The 23,770-nt window shown below is 36.0% G+C and overlaps 1 non-coding gene across 1 annotated transcript; it reads left to right on the top strand.

Moving 5' to 3' along the window:
• The first annotated feature begins 1,824 nt into the window (after positions 1-1,824).
• LOC141681189 (small nucleolar RNA R71) lies at positions 1,825-1,931 on the top strand. The gene has a single exon (XR_012558630.1). It is a non-coding gene; the product is annotated as a small nucleolar RNA R71 (small nucleolar RNA).
• The last annotated feature ends 21,839 nt before the right edge of the window (positions 1,932-23,770 follow it).

The raw sequence follows: 23,770 nt of genomic DNA, 5'->3' as shown, positions 1-23,770 counted from the left end.
GGTGTGATAAGTGGCATTTTATACCACTTAGAACGTCTTATAATGGCTTGAATTGATGTCTTGAAATCAAGTATTTTGTGTATTTGATGCATTTTTCTAGTGTCTTTTCATTTGAGGGTATAACTTGTGTAATTAGGGAGATTTGATCATAATAAGCCTAGGGAAGTACTTGGAACCAGTTGCGGGGAGTTGTACGAAGAATTCGGCAAAATCAGGAGCAGAAATTGGATTTTTCCAGAAGCAGTGCAGGCACCCGCCTGGGATGTGGGGCGACCGCCTGGAGATGCAGGCGCCCTCCTGGGAACTGAGGCGGCCGCCTGGGGTCATATTTTTATAATCTGGATTTTTATAATTTGACTTATATTGGGCTTTTGACGGCGCTGTTTCTTGTGGACTTATATATAAGTAATCTTGAGAGATGTTTCACAACAAGTATCAACAAGTGACAAGCAAGGAGCAAGGAGAGAAGATTAAGAAGACCGTTTTAGCACGCAACAACGAAGAAGATGAAGCATACATTATCTTGTGATTCTTTTATTTGTTGGAACAATGGATGCTAGTTTTCTTTACTTTGAACCTTAATACTCTTGTGACGTACTGTGATTTTATTAAGTATTTTTATTAGTTTATATCGTTGTGTGATTATCATGTTTTCATATGAACCCATGGTGACGATGAGTTCTATCATGGGCTAATCGTGATCATGGGGTCATAGCGGATTTACTATGGATTTCTTTAGTTAATTGTTTAATACCTTGGTATGTGATGATTGTATGATATCTAGCATAGGTTGTGCTTATTCGTCTTATGTGCATCGTGAACATTTAAGATAACCTGTTAATCTCTTGTGAAACGACAGTGAATCTTGAGATTTAGAACTTGCCATGCTAGCGTAGGTTCATGTATTGTGTGCATGATTAGTGGATAATTCTAACCGTTTTACTTGCCCTGTGTAATCATAATGAATAACTTGCGCTTAAATCATTATGTTGTCAAATTCTGTAGATATATAGGGTCTTAACATAATTGATGCCTATTCAACTTCTATCTTAATTGTGGATGTTTGGTAGAATGGTACTTGTGCAACGAAAGTTAGCTTTTATCAGTTTCGTGTTGTTCGATTAATATCATCACCGTTACATGCTAAGGGTAATAACAATAACTATTGAATGAAGTAGTTTTGAAGTTATGATCTCATGTGTGTTTAATATTATTAATTCAAGTGTTAATTTAAGTGTTTAATTCTCGTAGTTAATAATTAGTTAATCAACCTTAAGTGTTATTGGCTTGACATTGAGAAGTAATCATACATTGGTGAGTAAGTGTTAATTAAATATAATTAGTCTGAGTCTCTGCGGGAAAGAACTAGAAATTATTCTATATTACTTCCGAACACGTATACTTGCATGAATTATTAGCGCATGCTTTGTTCCTAACAGCTGCGACCTCTTAAAGTTGCTCACGAACTGAGCCAATTCACTAGAAATGGCACATTGATCAGTCTCATGGGCACCAACACAAAACTCACAGACACTAGTGATCTGATTAACTCCATAATTAGATAGAGAATCCACCTTCATCGTCAAAGCCTTAAGTTGAGCAGCTATAGCAGTAGCTGCATTCAACTCCAGAATTCCTGCTATCTTGCCCTGAGATAGTCTCTGAGTAGGATTCTAGTATTCATTAGCAGCCATCAGTTCAATTAATTCATAAGCTTCATCGTAGCTTTTAACCCACAAGGCTCCTCCTGATGCTGCATCAAGCATGGGTCTAGAAGTAGCATCCAAATCATTATAGAAACAGTTAATGATCATCCAGTCAGGCATCCCATGATAAGGACACTTCCTTAGCATCTCCTTATATCGATCCCAAGCCTCATATAAAGATTTTCTAGATTGCTGAGCAAATTGAGTAAGTGCATTTCTGATTGTAGTAGTCTTCGCCATAGGAAATAATTTAGTTAAGAACTTTTGAGCAAGATCCTCACATTTGGTGATAGACCCTGGTGGTAGAGAATGTAACCAGCATTTAGCTTTATCACACAGAGAGAATGGGAAAAGCCTCAACTTAATAGCATTTTCAGAAACTCCGTTGAATTTGAAAGTGTCGCAGATCTCGATGAAATCTCTGATGTGCATGTTGGGGTCTTCTGTCGGAGAACCCGCAAACTGAACTGAGTTCTGTATCATCTGAATCATGCTCAACTTGATCTCTAAGGTATTAACCGAGATGGCTGGTTGAACAATGCTAGACTGAATATCATTGATCTTCGGTTGAGAGTAGTCCATCAAAATATTTGGATTCGCTTCTGGTTCTTGCATTGCAATAAGAACCTATTCTTCTTTCTCAACTAAGATCTCTTCTTCAACTTTCTCCTCGACTATAACTTCTTCCTTAGCTTGATCCAGTGTTCTTTTACGAGACCGAGAACGTGTATGAATACACGCTCACTAGAATACCTAAAACACGACAAGGAATTAAGTAACAATGTCCGAGTCACTGAACTTTAATGACCAATGATGAAAAACACATAAACTAAAAATTAACACTGAATTCCCTGGCAGCGGCGCCAAAAACTTGTTAGGGATAGAACACGCACTAATATTTATGCAAGTATACGCGATCGCAAGTAATATAGAATAAATTCTAGTTCGTTCCCACAGGGATATGTTTAGGTTAATTTCAATCAATGTATTTATGCAACACTAGTATGAAATGCTAAGAAGAACATCAATTTGAGGTTGTTTATACTAAGATTAACTAAGAGATTATACTAAAGAACATAAACTAAGAGATTAAAGAGAATTGAATAATATATGACACAAACATGGGATTCTAACTTCATCAAATACTTCATTCAAAAGCCTTTTCGTTCTTAACCTTAGCACGTAATGGTGATGACACTAATCAGATAACACGAAACTGATAAACACCAATTTTCGTTGTACGAATACCATACTACCAGACATCCACAAAAGAGATAGAAGCTGAATAGACACCAATTATATTGAGACCCTATATATCTATAGAATTTGACAACATAACGGTTTAATGAAAAAGTTATCTATCATTATTACATAGGGGAAGTAAGATGGTTAAAATTACCTACGAATCATGCATCACAAATAAATGAACCTACCATGGCAAGTTCTAAACCCTTAAATTTACTTTCACTTCATTAAAGATTAATACACTATCTTATAAGTTCGCGACGCTCACAAGACGAATAAGCATAACCAATACTAGGTTATTATACAATCACTACACACTAAGGCATCGAAACGAATTAACTAAAGAAATCTATAAATAAATACATTAGAACTCCATGATAACGATTAGCCCATAATCAGACTCATCATCAACGTGGATTCTGATGAAAGCATGGTATAATAAACGTAGTCTTCATACTTAATAAAAACCAAGTACGAAACAAGAGTATAGGTTCATGAATAAGAAAACTAGCATCCAAGTTACAACTTAAAACAAAGAATCACAAGAATAAACTAGATCTTCTTCGCCTTGGTTAAATTGTACTCTACAGTCTTCTTACGCCTTCTCCTAAAGCTCTGGTACATCTTCTTTTCAAAAACGAACATAAGTTATGTATATATAGTAGCCCATGCAGAGTAGAAGTCCAATAGATCAAAATTCCAAAAGAAACATTGAAAGGCATATGTCATAGCCTATTTGTTTATTCGAGGATTTAACTCAACTCAAATAAGGATGTAACAAGTAAATAGTGGTTCTATCGTCAGAGAGATCTCTCAAAGTAACATATGTCAAAGGATTAAGTAACATTGTTCGTCTACAGACTTGAGAACTTAATTCACTGGAAGAAGCTCAATAAATTGATCAAGCCTCAGTGATATAAATCAAGATTGTGGATTTAATCAAGTGACAGAGATCTCGTCAGGGTATCAATTAATTACAAGGATTTAGTCTGAAGAAAATCAAGAGTATCAAAGTCAAGGCATGAAGAAACGTCACGGAAGTTAGTCACTCATGAACCAGACAGTACATCGAGTGTCAACATTGAAGTGGTGGAATTGATTCATAATTAACAGTGATTTTCAGAAGAGTTTTAGAAGAATGGTTGCTGCTCAAGATTAGTATTAATTCTCTATTAATTAATTAAGTCATATAATTTAATTAAGAGAATAAATTAAATCTGCAAAGATTAATTAATTGATTAATTGAATTAATTGATTAATTAATTCAGAATTATTATTTGATTAAAATATGTTTTAATCCAGCAAGACTATCTTTTGTATTAGCAAGACAATCGGTATGACAATCAATAGTCATACCGAAAGTCATGCTAGTTCATTTAGATTGTCTTGCCGAAAGTTCTATCAGTTCAATGGATAGTCCTACCGAAAGTCCTACCAGTTAAAAGGATTGTCATGCTAAGCAGAAAGGATTGTCTTGCCAGTTAAATCAAGGATTGATTTAATATAAAAGAACTGAAGCTGATTTTAAAAGAGCAGCAGTGCATTGAATATGAAATAGAGAAGAACACAGAACAAAAGAAAACTGCAGAGAACTTATTGCAAATTCTCAGATCATTTATTTCTAGTATTTATTGTTAAATCTAATCCACTAGAAATCCTTTTCTTGTTCTTGTGTAACTATCTAGCGGATCAAAATCCCTAGAACTTAATCTCAAATTGCATTTAGCATTTGATCCTTTTTATTACAAAAATAGAAAAAGTTCATGTCGAATTTATTCTAGATTTGGAATAATTTATTTGAGATTAATCCCTTGTAAACGATACCATTTTTGTAACACCTTTCAAGTTTAATAATAGTTTTATTTAACTTGAATTTTGTTTCACTTTTTTATTCCGCATTTTATTCGATTAAACGATATTGTTTGTATTCAACACCCCTTCTACAAACATATTGAGACCTAACAATTGGTATCAGAGCCTTCTAATTAACGAACAAATCAAGATCCTAGACTTTTGTGATTCTTTCACTCCTTGAATTTTTATTTACTCAAAAAATTCATAATGACTACACAAAAAGTTGGAACCGTTAAAATTCCACTATTCGATAAAGAAAATTATGTTATATGGAAGAAGAAGATGCTATTGTTTTTACAAGTTGCAAATCCCAAATATCTGGAAGTGTTAAAGAAGGGTCCAAAAATTCCGATGGTTACTGAACTAGAGATAATAGAAGATGATGTGGTGATTACCAAAGCTAGAACTTATGTAAAGAATCCCGAGGATTTTTCTCCTGCTGAAAAAGAAGAAGCCTCCCTGGGTGCTAGCCTTCAATTAATTTTAGTAGATTCCCTTGATCCCTTGATGAATAGACATGTGATGAACTGTAAAGATTCCAAACACATCTGGGAAACTATTGAGGTGATTAATGAAGGCACAGAGGAAGTTAGGGAGAACCAGTTAGAAATCCTAACCTCTGAGTATGAATACTTTAAATCCAATCCAAGAGAAGGAATCACTGAAGTGTTTGAGAGGTACAATGCATTGATCAACAACCGGAACATTAATGGTAAATAATATTCAATCAGGGAGGTTAACAAAAAGTTCCTTTTAACATTGCCAACTCATCTCGAACATAGAATCACTGCCATAAGAGAAGCAAGAGATCTGAGTGAGATTTCTTTGGAAAGGCTCTATGGTGTGTTAAAAACCTATGAGTTGGAGCAGATTCAGCAGAAGGAAGTCTACGGGAAAGGAAGAGTGGTCAACACGTCTACTGCTCTAGTAGCTGAAGAACAACAACAACAACAACCACAATATCAACAACAATCTCAACAATCAGAAAGAATGGTACAGTCTTCCAAGGTTGAAGAAAATGTGATAGTAGCAGAATTTGATCCTCCTACTACAAATCAATTAGGAGATGATTTTTATTCCTTGGAAGAACTGGAGCAATTGGAAGATGAGTCAATGGCCCTGATTGTCAAGAGATTCTCCAATGTCAGATTCAAGAGGAATCCCAAGTTCAAGTACAAGTCCAACTACAACAGATTCCAGGAAAGGTGGATCTTCATCCTCTAACACCAGCAGTGGTGGGTACAAAACAGGGATGGTTGATCGAAGCACCATTCGATGCTTCAACTGCAATAAGTTGGGACACTTTGCCACATAATGCAGGAAGCCAAAACAAGTTAGGAAGAACTCTTATGATTCTAATCAGAAGAGTAAATCTGAAAGGGCTTACCCAGAAAAGGGAAGAAGCTGGGATGATACTGACAGTGGAGATGAAGAAGTTGGGAATCTTGCTCTCATGGCTAGTGATGCAAACACCTCATCGTCAAGAAAAGAGGTAAAATTTACTGATGCTGAATTAGTTTATCATCTAGGAGGTTCCTTAGATTGTGCTCGTCGTGATAATGAAATGTTAAATCAACAAATCAAAGACCTTGAAAAAGAGGTCAATGAATTAAGACTTGTGCACATTAATCAAGATAAATTAAAAGAACAAGTATCTTTTCTAGAGAATAAAGTTGACTGTTATAGAAAACTCGAAACTATTCTCAAAGACAAGATCACCGGTCTTGAGGCTAAGGTTAAAGCTTACTTTAATTCTTGTTCGAAGTCCAAAGAGTTTTACAATAAGCAAGCTGTTAATCAAACATCTGGAATAGGTTATGACTACAATGTTGCTATTGGAAAATTAGGCATAAACTCCCCTTCTCATGTCTGTGCTAAAGGTAGGGAAGTACCACATGTGCTTAAGGGTGTTGATGAACCCCTCTATAAAGAATCAATTGCTGAACCATTTGATGAGACTTCATTTATTATTCAAGAAGAAATCCGTTCTGAAGATCTTGCTAATAAGAAAGCTGTTTCCAAGTCAAGTGTGTCAAAGGTTCCAGTCAAAGTTGTGAAAGCAACTGAGACTAACTCAGACACACATGAGTTGGATAACACAAATGCCATGTCTACCATGCATAAGTTGCCTATTGTTAATCCCTCTCATAAAGCATGTGGTGTTCCTGATTGTATGTCTTGTGCTTTTAATTTGATGTATGCTTATTTTAATGATAAGCATGTTTCTAATGATAAGACTACTCCTCGTCAGCATGTGAATAATAGGAAGCATGATAGGTCTAAGACTGCTAGTCCTCCTAAAGCTAGAAAGGAGACATTTGTGCCTAAGTCTAAACAGAAATTTGTCAAGGCTGTTTACAAGGTCAAATGTCCAGTCATTGAGAAAGTTGAGAACATTAAAGCTAAGAATATTGTTCTGCCTGATAAAGGCCAATTTTACAAGTATGCCGGACCCAACCAAGCTTGGGTTCTGAAGAAGGTCTAATCCATTTGTATTGCAGGGCATTAAACAGGTACAACCGGTAGTGTGGATTCTTGACAGCGGATCGTCAAGACATATGACCGGAGATAGAGCCCTGCTATCAAATGTGGTTGAGAAAGCTGGCCCAGTGGTTACCTTTGGAGATAACAACAAAGGTTTAACTGAGGGATATGGCTATTTGCTAGCTGGAAATGTTATCATTGAAAATGTGTATGTTGTGCAAGGACTTGAACACAATCTGCTTAGCATTAGTCAGTTCTGTGACAACAGCTACAATGTTTTATTCGATAAGCTGAAGTGTCAGATTCTGCACAAGAAAAATGAAAAACCCTCCTTGATGGGAATCCGGAAAGGAAATCTGTTCGTAGCTGACATGAACTCTGGAAGCAATCCTGAAGTCAATTGTTTCTATGCAAAGGTATCGTCAGATGAGAGTTGGCTATGACACAAGAGACTTTCTCATCTCAATTTCAAAACAATGAATTCTCTTGTCAAAAGAGAATTGGTCAGAGGTCTGCCTCAGCTGGAATTCTCCCCAGAAGGACTGTGTGAGGCTTGCCAGAAAGGAAAGTCAAAGAAAGCAAGTCACAGAGGCACTGACACATCCTCCATAACTGGTGTTCTGCAATTATTGCACATGGATTTATTTGGACCAGTTAATGTTCTTTCGATGTCAAAGAAGTGTTACTGTCTTGTGATAGTTGATGACTATTCCAAGTATACGTGGGTTTTATTCCTTCACTCTAAGGATGAAACACCACAAGTTGTGATTGATCATATCAAGTTGATCGAGTTAGATTCTAATGTCCCTGTTAGAGCAATAAGGTCAGATAATGGAACAGAATTCAAGAATTCACTTCTCAATGGATTCTGTACAGACAAAGGGATTACCAGACAATTTTCAGCTCCTAGAACCCCTCAGTAAAATGGAGTGGTAGAAAGGAAGAATCGTACATTAATTGAAGCTGCAAGAACGATGTTAAGTGAATCAGGTCTTCCAATGTACTTTTGGGCTGAAGCTGTCAATACTGCATGTTATACTCATAATCGAACTCTAATCAACAAAGACTTCATGAAAACTCCTTATGAGATAATGAATGAACAGAAACCTTCTATCAAATACTTTCATGTATTTGGTGCCAGATGCTTCGTGCTCAAGGATAGAGATGATCGTCGTGGTAAATTCGAGGCAAAGGCATATGAGGGTATTTTTGTTGGATATGGAAGAAGATCATACAGGGTGTATATCATTGATCAACACAAAGTAACTGAAAGTGTCAATGTTACATTTGATGACACTAAACTCCCTAATATCCAAACTGAATATCCTTCTGAGAAACTGAAGTTTGATGATATGTCAGATTCAGAATCAGAACATGATCAAGAACCTAAGGTTGTTGCTGGTGAAGAACCTGTTAATCATGATGATACTCAAGGTAATGGTGATGGAAACTTTGGCAACAATGGAGATACCACTGCTACTGACGGAGAATCTTCAAGTCAACATGGCAACAACTCAGGGGGAGATGCTGAAGGATCAACTAGTAGGACACAACATCCCAATGAATTTCAAGGCGAATCATCAAGATCAAATCTTCCAAGACAGACTGTCTGGAATAAAGCTCATCCTTTTGAGTTGATTATTGGTGATCCAGATGTTGGAGTCAGAACTAGACGTGCTACTCAAAATGAGTGTCTGTTCTCAGGATTTCTTTCTGAGATGGAACCTAAGAAGATTGAGGAAGCATTGACTGATCCAGATTGGGTGATTGCTATGCAAGATGAACTCAATCAGTTTGAACATCAACAAGTCTGGAAACTGGTACCTAGACCTACACACAAGAAAGTTGTTGGTACTCGGTGGGTATTCAGGAATAAACTAGATGAAAATGGTGTGGTTACAAGAAACAAAGCAAGACTGGTAGCTAAAGGGTATTCTCAAGCTGAAGGCATTGATTATGATGAAACCTATGCTTCAGTGGCTAGACTAGAGGCCATTAGGATATATCTGGCATTTGCAGCATTCTCTAACTTTAAAGTTTATCAAATGGATGTCAAAAGTGCCTTTCTGAATGGAAAGCTGGATGAAGAGGTATATGTAGAGCAACCTCCTGGTTTTGAAGATCCATATCATTTGGATTTTGTCTACTTTCTTTTCAAGGCTATCTATGGACTCAAACAGTCTCCGAGAAAATGGTATGACACTCTCTCTGAATTTCTTATTGAAAATAGCTTTATTAGAGGTGTCATAGAAAAATCTCTCTTTTCTAAAAAGCATAAGAATGATACTATATTAGTCCAAGTCTATGTGGATGATATAATATTTGGGTCTACTAATGATAATCTCTGTAAGAGATTTGCTAAGTTAATGCACAACAAATTTGAAATGAGCATGATGGGAGAGCTGAAGTTCTTTTTTGGATTACAAGTAAATCAAAGGTTAGATGGAACTTTTATTTGTCAATCCAAGTATCTAAAGGAACTCCTCAAAAAGTACAATCTAGAGGATTCTGCATCAGCAAGGACTCCGTCAACTACAGCTATCAAGCTTGGACCATGTGAAAACTCCATTAAGGTAGATGTCACAAGCTACAGAGGTATGATTGGCTCGTTACTCTATCTTACTGCAAGTAGACCAGATATTATGTATGATACATGCTTATGTGCAGGTTCCAAGCGGATCCTAGAGATCTTCATCTCGTTGCTGTTAAACGAATCTTGAGATATCTTAAGGGAACACCAAATCTAGGTATTTGGTACCCTAAAGAATCTGGTTTTAACCTTGTTGGATATACAGATTCAGATTATGCAGGAAGTGTTGTTAATAGAAAAAGCACCTCAGGGAGTTGTCAATTCCTAGGTAGCAGACTAGTCTCATGGTACAGCAAGAAACAACAAACAGTTTCCAATTCAACGGCCGAGGCTGAATATATTGCTGCTTGTTAGGTCCCAATGTGTTTGTAGAAGGGGGGGTTGAATACAAACGTTACCGAATAATCGAATAAATGCGGAATAAAAAAAATGTGAAACAAAATTCAAGTTAAATAAAAATATTATTAAACTTGAAAGGTGTTACAACAACTGTATCGATTACAAGGTATTAATCTCAAATCAATTATCACAAATCTAGAATAAATTCGACATGAACTTTTTCTATTTTTGCTATAATTAGAATCAAATGCTAAACGTGATTTGAGATTAAGTTCTAGGGATTTTGATCCGCTAGATTGTTACACAAGAACAAGATAAATAATTCTAGTGGTTTGGATTTAACATTAACAAACTAGAATTTTGATCTTGATGTAAGCAGAGAAGAAAATAAAATGTTTAAAGGCGGCTGCTTTTTTTCTTTGTTCTTGTATTTTTTCAGTCTGTTGGATGGATGATTGAGTTGAATGACTTCTGCTTCTATTTATCAACAGCCGAATTAATTGAATTGGAATGACAATCCTTTAAGCTTGTATGACAATCGGTGAGACTATCCTTTTGAGCTAGCAAGACAATCGTTTGAACCAGCATGACTATCGGTAGGACAATCTTTTGAACTGGCATGACAATCTCCTTCCTAGTGTAACTTTCGGTATGACAATTGAAATGACTTGGCATGACAATCGGTATGACAATCCAGATTGTCATGCTAGTTCGTTTTCAATTGTCTTGCTGATTTAAGATTGAATTTAATCCAATTAAACTTCTGAAAATTCCTAAAATTAATTCTGAATTAATTAATCAATTAATTTAATTAATCAATAAATTAATCTTTGCAGATATAATTTATTTACTTAATTAAATTATATGACTTAATTAATTAATAGAGAATTAATACTAACCCTGAGCAGCATCCATTCTTCTGAATATCTTCTGAAAATCACTGAGAATTATGAATCAATTCCGCCACTTCAACGTTGACACTCGATGTACTGTCTGGTTCATGAGTGACTAACTTCCGTGACGTTTCTTCATGTCTTGACTTTGACGCTTTGATCTTTGATTTTCTTCATATTAAATCCTTGTAATTAATGATACTCTGACGAGATCTCTGTCACTTGATTAAATCCACGATCTTGATTTATATCACTGAGGCATGATCAGCTTCTTGAACTTCTTCCAGTGAATTAACTCCTCAAGTCTGTAGATGAACCTTGTTTCTGAATCTTTTGACAGATATTACTTTGCGAGATCTCTCTGATGGTCGATCCACTATTTACTTATTACATTCTTATTTGAGTTGAGTTGAATCCTCGAATATACAAATAGGCTATGACATATGACTTACAATCTCCCCCTATTTGTTTGTTAGACAATAACACACAAATACCTAGAGGATAACTCAACTAACAAAGAAGAAAAAGATATAAACATACATGCAAAGTAAATAGCAGAAAAGTTCTGGATGAGATTTAATATTTTCCAGATTCCAAGTAGATGTTCCTCTAGACTGAACATATCTTCAAGTAGTTCCATCTTCATTTGTACAACCACATTTCCTGTTGAGAAGCCCATATCTCTCTTGCTTCTCCCCCTATGAGAATCAACTGATTAAAGAAGATCACCTTCGTTTACCACCTCTCCCGTACAATAGGATCCGCAGATAAAAACCAATGGTACTCCCCTAACAGCTTCTTCCCTTACTAGGAAATCACCTTGTGTTTACCACCTCTCCTGTACAATAGGATCCGTAGTTACAAACAACAATGGTGTGGTGTAGTGTACATTTTTAGGATCTTTTTCTTACTCCCTGCTATTTCTCCCCCTTAGTTGAGGAATCCTCCAAACTTTTACTTAAGCTTTTATCTCCCCCTTAAAGAAGGAATGTATGCCGTCGTCTGAAGGAGTTCTCATATTTCACTTGGTTGGAAAAGAAATAACAAGTAGTTTCTCTTTCTTCCTCACTGTGAGTGTGTGATTCTGTTTAGTGTACCTCACATGTGTTTCACTCTTCTCTCCACTCGTATTTACACTCTTTCTCACAAGTGTATCACTCCTCTCATAGCTCCATATTCCAGCTGTACCTGCAAGGAAAATCACCTTAGCCATCCTTAAGGAGGTCATAGGTGGTGCAATGGGAGTTCGCAAATCCCCATCCTTGTTAAACTCGTCAGATAAATCTGAGTCATAATCTACAAGTTGCTAGTTTCCCTTTCAGGGTTCCAGATTTGAATTCTGGGAAGGTAAACAATGATCCAAAGAATTTAGCATAAAGATCAAGGTTCCCTTCTAATGTCTGTGAAGACATTTCCTTGTGACTCATCAGGTAATATCTGAATAATTGTCAACAAGTTGTCGATCTGCACCTATATCAGATCCACTATCCGCAGATGCATCCAGGGGATTTAAGCCTGGGGAGGTAGACACTGACCACTGACATATGGCTTTTGGATCAGTATCCTCTCCTAACACCTGTAAAGGCAATTGGTCCACTAACGAACCTTGAACAATCGAATCTGACCTTAAAATGGTCAAAACTCTTGTTTCCGTCAACTCATCCTTTGTGTGTGTAACCTCTCCTTGTGCATCAAGAATTGTTTATGTTTGAAGTGGTGACACTACATCGGATACCTTGGCCGACAGGCAAAATTCAATAGACTCACCCTGTTGAGAGAATGAATCTAGTAACTGTTTTTATGCCTTTTCAGCCATTACATCTTTTTGAGAAGATGTATGGGGGCTAGCAGTTGTCTCGGTTTAAATACTACTCATCTATGTAGGAGACAGAGCTACTGGGTTGACTACAGAATCTTCCTTATGTGGTGCACTAGGCACTATCTCCCTCACGCTCATTCATACTACTTTTAGTGGTAAAAGAGTGTTGGTTGGTTCTGTTTTTGTGTTTGTCTTTACAGTCTGGGATAGACGTTATAGATTTTCAACCTCATGACTGTCAATGAAAGAAAGTCATTGGAGACTGAACCTGTAACACAGAATATATGGTAATAGAGAGAAAATGATTTACAATAGTGATTTCAAAATATTTTACATGACATAAGAAATCACTAATGTAGAAAGAAGTTTGATTTTGTTTTTCAATATGAATGAGTTTTTGATAAAACATTGATCACTTAGGGTAAAGTCTAAGTAATTCTCATTCATGTCAAAAGCTTATAAATATCTGCAATATAATGTTAACAAGATATCATTGACCGATACTTGTCAAGTACTTTAGATACTAATTGTTATGTTACATTATCAATATATCACTGCACATATAAAACAATATGATTGTGCTTAGTGATAAGATAGTTATTAATATGACGACTCTACTTATTCATATAAAATTATAACTTCTGTTAGAGTGCCATACCATGTCCTTGACGATTGCTTGAGCAGTATACTAGTTCATACCAACCTGAAGTGAGATTGTGAAGAAGAAATTGCATAGTCCAATAGATCTGCAGCTGCAAAGTCCATGAACTGTGGTGCATTGACTTCCTCTTTTGACTTACCAACCAGGAGTACACTTGTACACATCTTACTAGAGTACAATTCCAAGTGTAATGTGCAGCAGGTGTCTGATATGTCGTAATATTCTCAAGTCTCGTCACTGGTGCTATATGTTAGATACTGCTTCCTGATAATAACCTAGCACAATATACAAAATTACAATGATAACATTCCCAGCTTGCAAACAGCCATATCCCTCAGATAAACCTTTGCTGTTATCTCCAAAGGTAATCAGGGGGCTAGCTTTCTCAATCCACATTTGATAGCAGGGCTCTATCTCCGGTCATAAGTCTTGATGATCCACTTGTCAAGAATCCACACTACCGGTTACACCTGTATACTGCCCTGCACTTCAAATGGATTAGACCTTCTTCGAAACCCAAACTTGGTTGGGCCCGGCATACTTGTAGAACTGTCCTTTGTCAGACAAAACAACATTTTTAATTTTAATTGTCTCAACTTTCTCAATGACTGAACATTTGACCTTGTAAACAGCCTTAACAAATTTCTGTTTAAGCTTAGGCACAAATGTCTCCTTTCTAGCCTTAGAAGGACTGACAGTCTTAGACCTATCATGCTTCTTGTTATTCACATGCTGACGAGGAGTAGTCTTATCATTAGACACATGCTTACCATTAAAATAAGCATACATCATATTAAAAGCACAAGACATACAATCAGCAACACTACATGCTTTATGAGAGTGATTAACATCAGGTAATTTATGCATGGTAGACATGGAATTATTGTTATCCAACTCATGTGTGTCTGAGTTAGTCTCAGTTGCTTTCACAACTTTGACTGGAACTTTCGACTCACTTGACTTGGAAACAATCTTCTCATTAGCATGATCTTCAGCACGTATTTCTTCATGAATAACAGAAGAGGTCGCATCAAATGGTTCAGCAATTGATGCTTTATAGAGGGGTTCATCAACACCCTTAAGCACATGTGGTACTTCCCTCCCTTTAGCACAGACATGAGGAGGGGAGTTTATGCCTAATTCTCCAATAGCAGCATTGTAATCATAACCTATTCCAGATGTTTGATTAACAGCTTGCTTACTGTAGAACTCTTTAGCCTTCGAACAAGAATTGAAGTAGGCTCTAACCTTAGTCTCAAGACCGGTGATCTTGTCTTTGAGAATAGTTTCGAGTTTTCTATAACAGTCAACTCTATTCTCTAGAAAAGATACCTGTTCTTTTAATTTGTCTTGATTAATGTGCACAAGTCTTAATTCATTGACCTCTTTCTCAAGGTCTGTGATCTGTAAACTTAACAGTTCATTATCACGACGTGCACAATCTAAGTTACCTCTTAGATGATAAACCATTTCAGCATCAGAAAGTTTTACCTCTATTCTTGACGATGAAGCTTTTCCATCAATAGCCATAAGAGCAAGATTTCCTTCATCTTCATCTTCACTGTCAGTATCATCCCAGCTTCTTCCCTTTGCCAGATAAGCCCTTTCAGAGTTCTTTCTTACTTGCTTTGGCTTCCTACATTCTGTGGCAAAGTGTCCCAACTCATTGCAGTTATAGCATCTAATGGTGCTTCGATCAACCATCCCTGTTTTGTACCCACCACTGCTGGTGTTAGAGGATGAAGATCCACCTTTCTGGATTTTGTTGTAGTTGGACTTGTACTTAAGCTTGGGATTCCTCCTGAATCTGACATGGGAGAATCTCTTGACAATTTGGGCCATTGATTCATCTTCCAATTGCTCCAGCTCTTCCAAGGAATAAAAATCATCACTTGATTGATTTGTAGTAGGAGGATCATATTCTGCTATTAACTCATTTTCCTCACCCTTGGAAAACTGTACCATTCTTTCTAACTGTTGAGATTGTTGTTGTTGTTGACCTTCAGCTACAAGTGCAGTAGATGTGCTGACCATTCTATCCTTCCCGTAGACTTCCTTCTGTTGAATCTGCTCCAACTCATAGGTTTTTAACACTCCATAGAGCCTGTCCAAAGAAATCTCACTCAGATCTCTAGCTTCTCTAATGGCAGTGATTCTATGTTCAAGATGAGCTGGCAGTGTTAAAAGGAACTTTTTGTTGACCTCCCTGATTGAATAATACTTTCCATTGATGTTCAGGTTGTTGATCAACGCATTGTACCTCTCAAACACTTCAGTAATTCCTTCTCCTGGATTTGATTTGAAATGTTCATATTCAGAGGTTAGGATTTCCAACTTGTTCTCCCTAACTTCCTCTGTGCCTTCATTAATCACCTCAATAGTTTCCCACATGTGTTTGGAATTTTTATAGTTCATCACATGTCTGTTCATCAAGGGATCAAGGGAATCAATTAATATTAATTGAAGGCTGGCATCCAAGGAGGCTTCTTCCTTCTCAGCAGGAGTAAAATCTTCAGGCTCTTTTGGATAGGTTCTAGCTTCAGTAGTCACCACACCATCTATTATTACCTCCGGTTCAATAACCATCGGAGTTTTTATACCCTTCTTTAACAAGTTTGAATATTTGGGATTTGCAACTTGTAAAAATAATAGCATCTTCTTCTTCCACATGATATAATTCTCTTTATCAAATTGTGGAATTTTAACGGTTCCAACTTTATGTGAAGTCATTATGAATTTTTGAATAAATAAAAATTCAAGGAGTTGAAAAATCTCAAAAGTCTAGGATCTTGATTTGTTCGTTAATCAGAAGGCTCTGATACCAATTGTTAGGTCCCAATGTGTTTGTAGAAGGGGGGGTTGAATACAAACGTTACCGAATAATCGAATAAATGCGGAATAAAAAAATGTGAAACAAAATTCAAGTTAAATAAAAATATTATTAAACTTGAAAGGTGTTACAACAACTGTATCGATTACAAGGTATTAATCTCAAATCAATTATCACAAATCTAGAATAAATTCGACATGAACTTTTTCTATTTTTGCAATAATTAGAATCAAATGCTAAACGCGATTTGAGATTAAGTTCTAGGGATTTTGATCCGCTAGATTGTTACACAAGAACAAGATAAATAATTCTAGTGGTTTGGATTTAACATTAACAAACTAGAATTTTGATCTTGATGTAAGCAGAGAAGAAAATAAAATGTTTAAAGGCGGCTGCTCTTTTTCTTTGTTCTTGTATTTTTTCAGTCTGTTGGATGGATGATTGAGTTGAATGACTTCTGCTTCTATTTATCAACAGCCGAATTAATTGAATTGGAATGACAATCCTTTAAGCTTGTATGACAATCGGTGAGACTATCCTTTTGAGCTAGCAAGACAATCGTTTGAACCAGCATGACTATCGGTAGGACAATCTTTTGAACTGGCATGACAATCTCCTTCCTAGTGTAACTTTCGGTATGACAATTGAAATGAATTGGCATGACAATCGGTATGACAATCCAGATTGTCATGCTAGTTCATTTTCAATTGTCTTGCTGATTTAAGATTGAATTTAATCCAATTAAACTTCTGAAAATTCCTAAAATTAATTCTGAATTAATTAATCAATTAATTTAATTAATCAATAAATTAATCTTTACAGATATAATTTATTTACTTAATTAAATTATATGACTTAATTAATTAATAGAGAATTAATACTAACCCTGAGCAGCATCCATTCTTCTGAATATCTTCTGAAAATCACTGAGAATTATGAATCAATTCCGCCACTTCAACGTTGACACTCGATGTACTATCTGGTTCATGAGTGACTAACTTCCGTGACGTTTCTTCATGTCTTGACTTTGACGCTTTGATTTTCTTCAGATTAAATCCTTGTAATTAATGATACTCTGATGAGATCTCTGTCACTTGATTAAATCCACGATCTTGATTTATATCACTGAGGCATGATCAACTTCTTGAACTTCTTCCAGTGAATTAACTCCTCAAGTCTGTAGATGAACCTTGTTTCTGAATCCTTTGACAGATATTACTTTGCGAGATCTCTCTGACGGTTGATCCACTATTTACTTATTACATTCTTATTTGAGTTGAGTTGAATCCTCGAATATACAAATAGGCTATGACATATGACTTACACTGCTGGAAGCTGCTATGCTCAGATCTTGTGGATTAGGAATCAGCTACGGGACTATGGCTCTGTTTTGAACAAAATACCTATTCTATGTGACAATACAAGTGCAATAGCCATCACCAACAACCCTGTGCAGCATACAAGGACCAAGCACATTGACATCAGGTATCATTTTATTAGAGAGCACGTCATGAATGGTACAGTTGAACTATTTTTTGTTCCAACAGAAGAACAAATAGCAGTTATTTTCACTAAATCTCTTGATGAATCCATATTTACCAGATTAGTTGGTAAATTGGGTATGTTGAATAGCTTTAGTGATTAAACTTGTTAATATCTGAAATCTGTTCTTGAATGAATTTACAAATGAATTTTTCATAAATGAAAAATTCATTTGCAAATTTATTTTATCATATTTTCCATAATACTTGCTTATTTCTATGTAAGTTTTATTATCTTATCTTATTTATTTATTCTACTTGTTAATTTTAATATCTCAGAATATTTTATTTTCTCTAAAAATATTTTTCTATGAATTTTATTTGCTAAAATTCAACAGAAATCTATTTTTTAATAAAATATAATTATTTCTGAAATATTGCTTTTGTTTTTGTAAATTTATTCTGAAACTGTAAGTATTAATTCTGTGTATAAGTTTATTTTATACAAGAATGACAATCGGCAAGACAATTGAAATTGTCTTGCTGAAAGTCATTCCAGTACATATATGTGTTTAATTTTAATTCAGTTTAATTTTATAACTGGCAAGAGAATCGATATGACTATTGATTGTCATGCTAGTAATAAAATTTATATCAGATAAATATTTATTTTTATTTTGTACTGGTATGACAATCGGTATGACTGTCAGATTGTCATACCAGTTATATTATTAGTATTTTTGTTTTCTCAATTGCCTGGTATGACAATCGGGAAGACAATCGGTATGACTTTCCTCGATTGTCATACCAGTTGTTCTACTTAACGATTTCTTATTTTTTTTTTGTAAAATCATTCAGTTCAGTTTTTAAAATTCCAACAGTTCTTTTTCTCTCTTTTGTTTCTCTCTCTCAATTCGATCTTAAACCTCCATTGATACTTCTTGCTCGAGTTTTTACTCAGCAAACAAAACTTCACTCCTGTTATATATACATACACGTATATACATACAGAAGTGCTGCCCAATTTTTATTTTTAAATTTCACTTCATTTTTGTTCCCTTCAAAATGAGTGTTTGTTTGTTTTTGGGTATTTTTAGTTAATTTTTGTTTTGTGTCTTGTGCGTTTTTCAGATCTGTTATTATGAGTTAAGAACATTAACGAGATACATTACTTTCTAAATTTTTCGGATATAATTGATTTAATTCGAATTATTAAATTAATTTAATTAATTCGAATTTTCTTAATATTACTCTTAAAATTCTGAAAGTGTGTGTTTTATTATATTTTTAATGGCTCTCAATTTCCAAATTGTCTCGCATAATCTTGTTGGTTATTTTAATCCAGATAAATGTGATGTGGAAAAATTTAAGCCGTGGATTAGATTTTTAAATGACCATTCGATTGTTAGCTCTGCTATTAAATCAAATGTGATTTTAAATGTCGATCTGCTCAGACTGATTTGCACAACCTCTACTGTGGCCGATGATTTTAAATCTTTTTCATTCACCGTGGCAAACACACAGTATGTAGTTGATGAAATAGTCGTCAATCGAGCGTTAAATTTTCCATTGGACAATTTCTGTAATTTGCCCTCTGAAAATGATATTTCAAACTTTTTCCATGCTATTCACTATCAGGGGGTGATTAACTTAACCAAGTTGTCTAAATCCAATTTGGTTTCTGAATGGGACATTTTCTTCGATACACTTTCTAAAGTGTTTGCCAACTGCACTAAATCCAACTTTCACAACATCACTTCCACTCTGCAGTATGTTGGTCTTGCGGTTGTTTTCAATCAAAGGATCAATTTTGGCAAACTACTTTTACCCATTCTTCTGAGACGTCTCACTACTGCTTTACGTGATCATTCTACAAATCGTAGGGTTTCGTGCTACTACGCTCGTTTTCTCATGCTCAAAGCAGAACATCTTCTCTCACCTGAGCATAAAGCTCTTTTTGCTAACTCTTCAGTAACCGAACCCCCTCCAGTAAGCAAAAAGATTTACACATGCCAAGACACAACCTTCAAATTCATGCAAGTTCCAGTACTTGTATCTGCTTTCATGGCCACTTACATTCCTTTACCTATCTTCAATCTTCCCGGTCATGAACAGCAACCTCAACCTCCAGTGGTTCAAACCACCCAGGCTCAAACATCAGATGCTCTTCCTCTGCAGGTAATAATTCCTCAAACTCAAACTATTACTCCTTCTATTGAAAGACCCCCAGTGGTTGATGGGACTGACCATGAAGTTGTAGAACCACAGCTTCAATCCCAGGTCATAGAGCCAAACATAGAGTCACAACCTATCTCAACCTCTCCCCCACTGTCTAAAATGTTGCCTAGAAGGTTAGTAGGAAGTAGTATGTTGGTGGATGTGAATGAACCCTCAGCTCTGCCTCCTCCCAAGAAAAGAAGAACATTTACTGAGGCATCTGAAAGCCCATCCTTGTCCTCCCAATAGGACATGGACTTTGATATGGCCAGTGAACAGTTACTAGAGACATTCTATCAACATGATGAATCTATTAAAATTCGCCATAGGGCCATGGCATCCTGTACTGAGTCAAGCATACTTCCATTACTCACAATGGAAGCATACAGACCAATAGATGATACTCAGGACATGGAGCGTGGAGTGCACATTGAGTCGGTTACAGTGCCTGCCATAGTTACGGCAGAAGAGCAATCACATGCTTCTGAGGGAAAATCTGACTCTCAGCCACCTTTAATAGAGTCATTTTCTCCCCTCCCAGATCCAACACCTCTGGCTCCCTCACGGGATTCTCCACTCACAGATTTATCTGGAGAAAGTGGAGGGCAACTCGGTCAATCTATCCCTGAAGCAATTCAGACATCTATTTTACATGAAAAGATAGGTTTGACTGAGGATCGGGACTCGCGAATTCCCATTGCACCACCACTGACCTCTCTTGAAGAGGCTAGGGTGATTTCAAATGCAGGTACAGAAGATCAACATCAGGAAGACTCCTCACAAGCAATAATATTGAGAGATACATAAGCACGTGAGTTGAGTGAATCAAACAGGAGAGATATTCAGGTGAGCGCATACACAGACACAAACACTGAAAATCTGTTAGCTCAAATTGCGGAACTGAAAAAACAACTTGCAAAAAGTCAGGCTGAGGCTCAGTCATTCAAAGCACAAGTGGTTGAATGGTCTTCTTCTTCCACCTCTGTCAATAATCAGCTAGCTCTCATCAGGACTGGAATATCATATTTGAAGACCTCTATTGTACCAAAGCTTAACTCAATCCAGGCATCTCCAACTTTATCAGCTGAAGACATTTCAAACTTCTGCTCTCTCCATACAAGAATGACTTCTCTTGAAGACTTGGTTGAAATGAATCATTCACTGGATTCCTCCAGATTTCTGAAGATAGAGACGGGCATGGAACATCTCAATGAAGGGATGAAGCACTTGTACTTCATGATCAAAAATTCTCACTGCCCTAATAAAGAACAAAGGACTTTCTTTGAAGGGCCGTCTGGTGGAGGCTCAGGCTCTGGAGGTGATGGAGGTCATGGAAGATCTAAGGGAAAGTCTGTAGAGGATTCCTCAACTAAGAGGGAGAAGAAAGAGAGACGTGGAAAGGGAAAAGAAAAAGATTCTTCTGCCGAAGGCACAGGAAAGGCTGATGATGTCTACTATAGTGGAGAACAGGATGACTTTGATATTTTTGACATTCCCACTGAACCAATCTTGGAAGATAAAGATGGTGTCTTTGAAGCTGAGGAGGAAAGTGATTTTGGAGAATGGGAAGAGGAAGCTCAAGTGGATCTTGTTTTTGAGAAAGAGTTTCAGCAGCAGCAGTCAGAGTTGAAAAGAAAAGAAGCTGAACTCAAAAAGGTATCCCAAATCATTGATATGAGGAAAAATATTGAATGAATAGAAACTCTTGAAAAGCAACGTCTTCATGACATTAAAGCTAAAGAAAGTAGAAGAGATGTCAGACTGAAGATTGGTAAAAAATGGGATGAAGCTAGGAGAGTACTTGATATGCCTCAGTTGAGCACAAACAATGATAGGCAGTTTCTACAGCTTCTGGACAAGCTGGAGATCTCTAATCCAAACAATGACGTGTACATGAATGCTATAAAGACTGAAGTCTCAAGGATCACAGCTGCCTTTGACAAATCTCTAAATGAAATGAGCATATTTGTATATTGTCAGAACGAAGGATCTTTCAATGTATCACTTCATATGTTTGAGAATCGTTCTTTATCAGAGATTTGGGTTCTTCTCAACAAAGTCAAAAGAAGCTCAGAATTGAATGAAGTTCTTCGAGAAAGGCTCAAAGAGTTTTCCAGTAGGGCTAGTCCTCAAGTGGTCAACAATCCTCATCAGGTAAGATTCTTTAAGTCTGACTGTCTTCAAATCTGCCAGCTCGATTCACAATCTCTTAAAGACTACTCAGCTAAGCATCTTGTCTGGATGGAACATCACTTAAGAACTGCTGGAATATTATGAAAAGAATATTAAAAGGTACAATCAGTTCAAGAATAAGCTAAAGACAGCTGGAGTTCAACCAGTCAGACCAGCCAGCTTCACTTCTGAAAAGGATCGTGTCTTTGACAAGGAATTGCTTCAAGATTTAGAAGAAGGTGAATTCGGAAGAGAAGATAACTAAATTCAATTAACTCAAAACTTAATGTAATATGATTAGGGCTTTATGAATCAAGATAGACTAATGTAGTTATATGTTCAGACTAGAGGAACATCTATCTTGTATTCACTTGTAAATTTCTTTTGGAATCTGGAAAATGTTAAATATAATCCAGAACTTTTCTACTATTTACTTTGCATTACTGTTTATATCTTTTTCTTATTTGTTAGTTGAGTTATCCTCTAGGTATTTGTTGTTATTGTCTAACAAACAAATAGGGGGAGATTGAAAGGCATATGTCATAGCCTATTTGTTTATTCGAGGATTTAACTCAACTCAAATAAGGATGTAACAAGTAAATAGTGGTTCTATCGTCAGAGAGATCTCTCAAAGTAACATATGTCAAAGGATTAAGTAACATTGTTCGTCTACAGACTTGAGAACTTAATTCACTGGAAGAAGCTTGTAAGTCATATGTCATAGGCCTATTTGTATATTCGAGGATTCAACTCAACTCAAATAAGAATATAATAAGTAAATAGTGGATCGACCGTCAGAGAGATCTCGCAAAGTAATATCTGTCAAAGGATTTAGAAACAAGGTTCATCTACAGACTTGAGGAGTTAATTCACTGGAAGAAGTTCAAGAAGTTGATCATGCCTCAGTGATATAAATCAAGATCGTGGATTTAATCAAGTGACAGAGATCTCGTCAGAGTATCATTAATTACAAGGATTTAATCTGAAGAAAATCAAAGTGTCAAAGTCAAGACATGAAGAAACGTCACGGAAGTTAGTCACTCATGAACCAGACAGTACATCGAGTGTCAACATTGAAGTGGTGGAATTGATTCATAATTTTCAGTGATTTTCAGAAGATCTGCAGAAGGATGGGTGCTGTTGAAGACTAGAATTAATTCTCTATTAATTAATTAAGTCATCTAATTTAATTAAGAAAATAAATTATATCTGCGAAGAATAATTTATTTATTAATTGAATTAATTGATTAATTAATTCTGAATTAATTTTAGGAATTTTCAGAATTTAAATTGGATTAAAATCTGCATTAAATCAGCAAGACAATTGAAAATGAACTAGCATGACAATCAGGATTGTCATACCGATTGTCATGCTAGGCCATTTTTAATAGTCTCACCGAAAGTTACACTAGGAGGAGGATTGTCTTGCTAGTTCATTCTGATTGTCATGCTAGTTCATTCAGATTGTCTTGCTAGTTC

The sequence above is a fragment of the Apium graveolens genome, chromosome 8 (assembly GCF_009905375.1).
Source record: "Apium graveolens cultivar Ventura chromosome 8, ASM990537v1, whole genome shotgun sequence".
Taxonomy (NCBI): domain Eukaryota; kingdom Viridiplantae; phylum Streptophyta; class Magnoliopsida; order Apiales; family Apiaceae; genus Apium; species Apium graveolens.
This window is presented reverse-complemented; position numbering and strand designations above follow the sequence as displayed.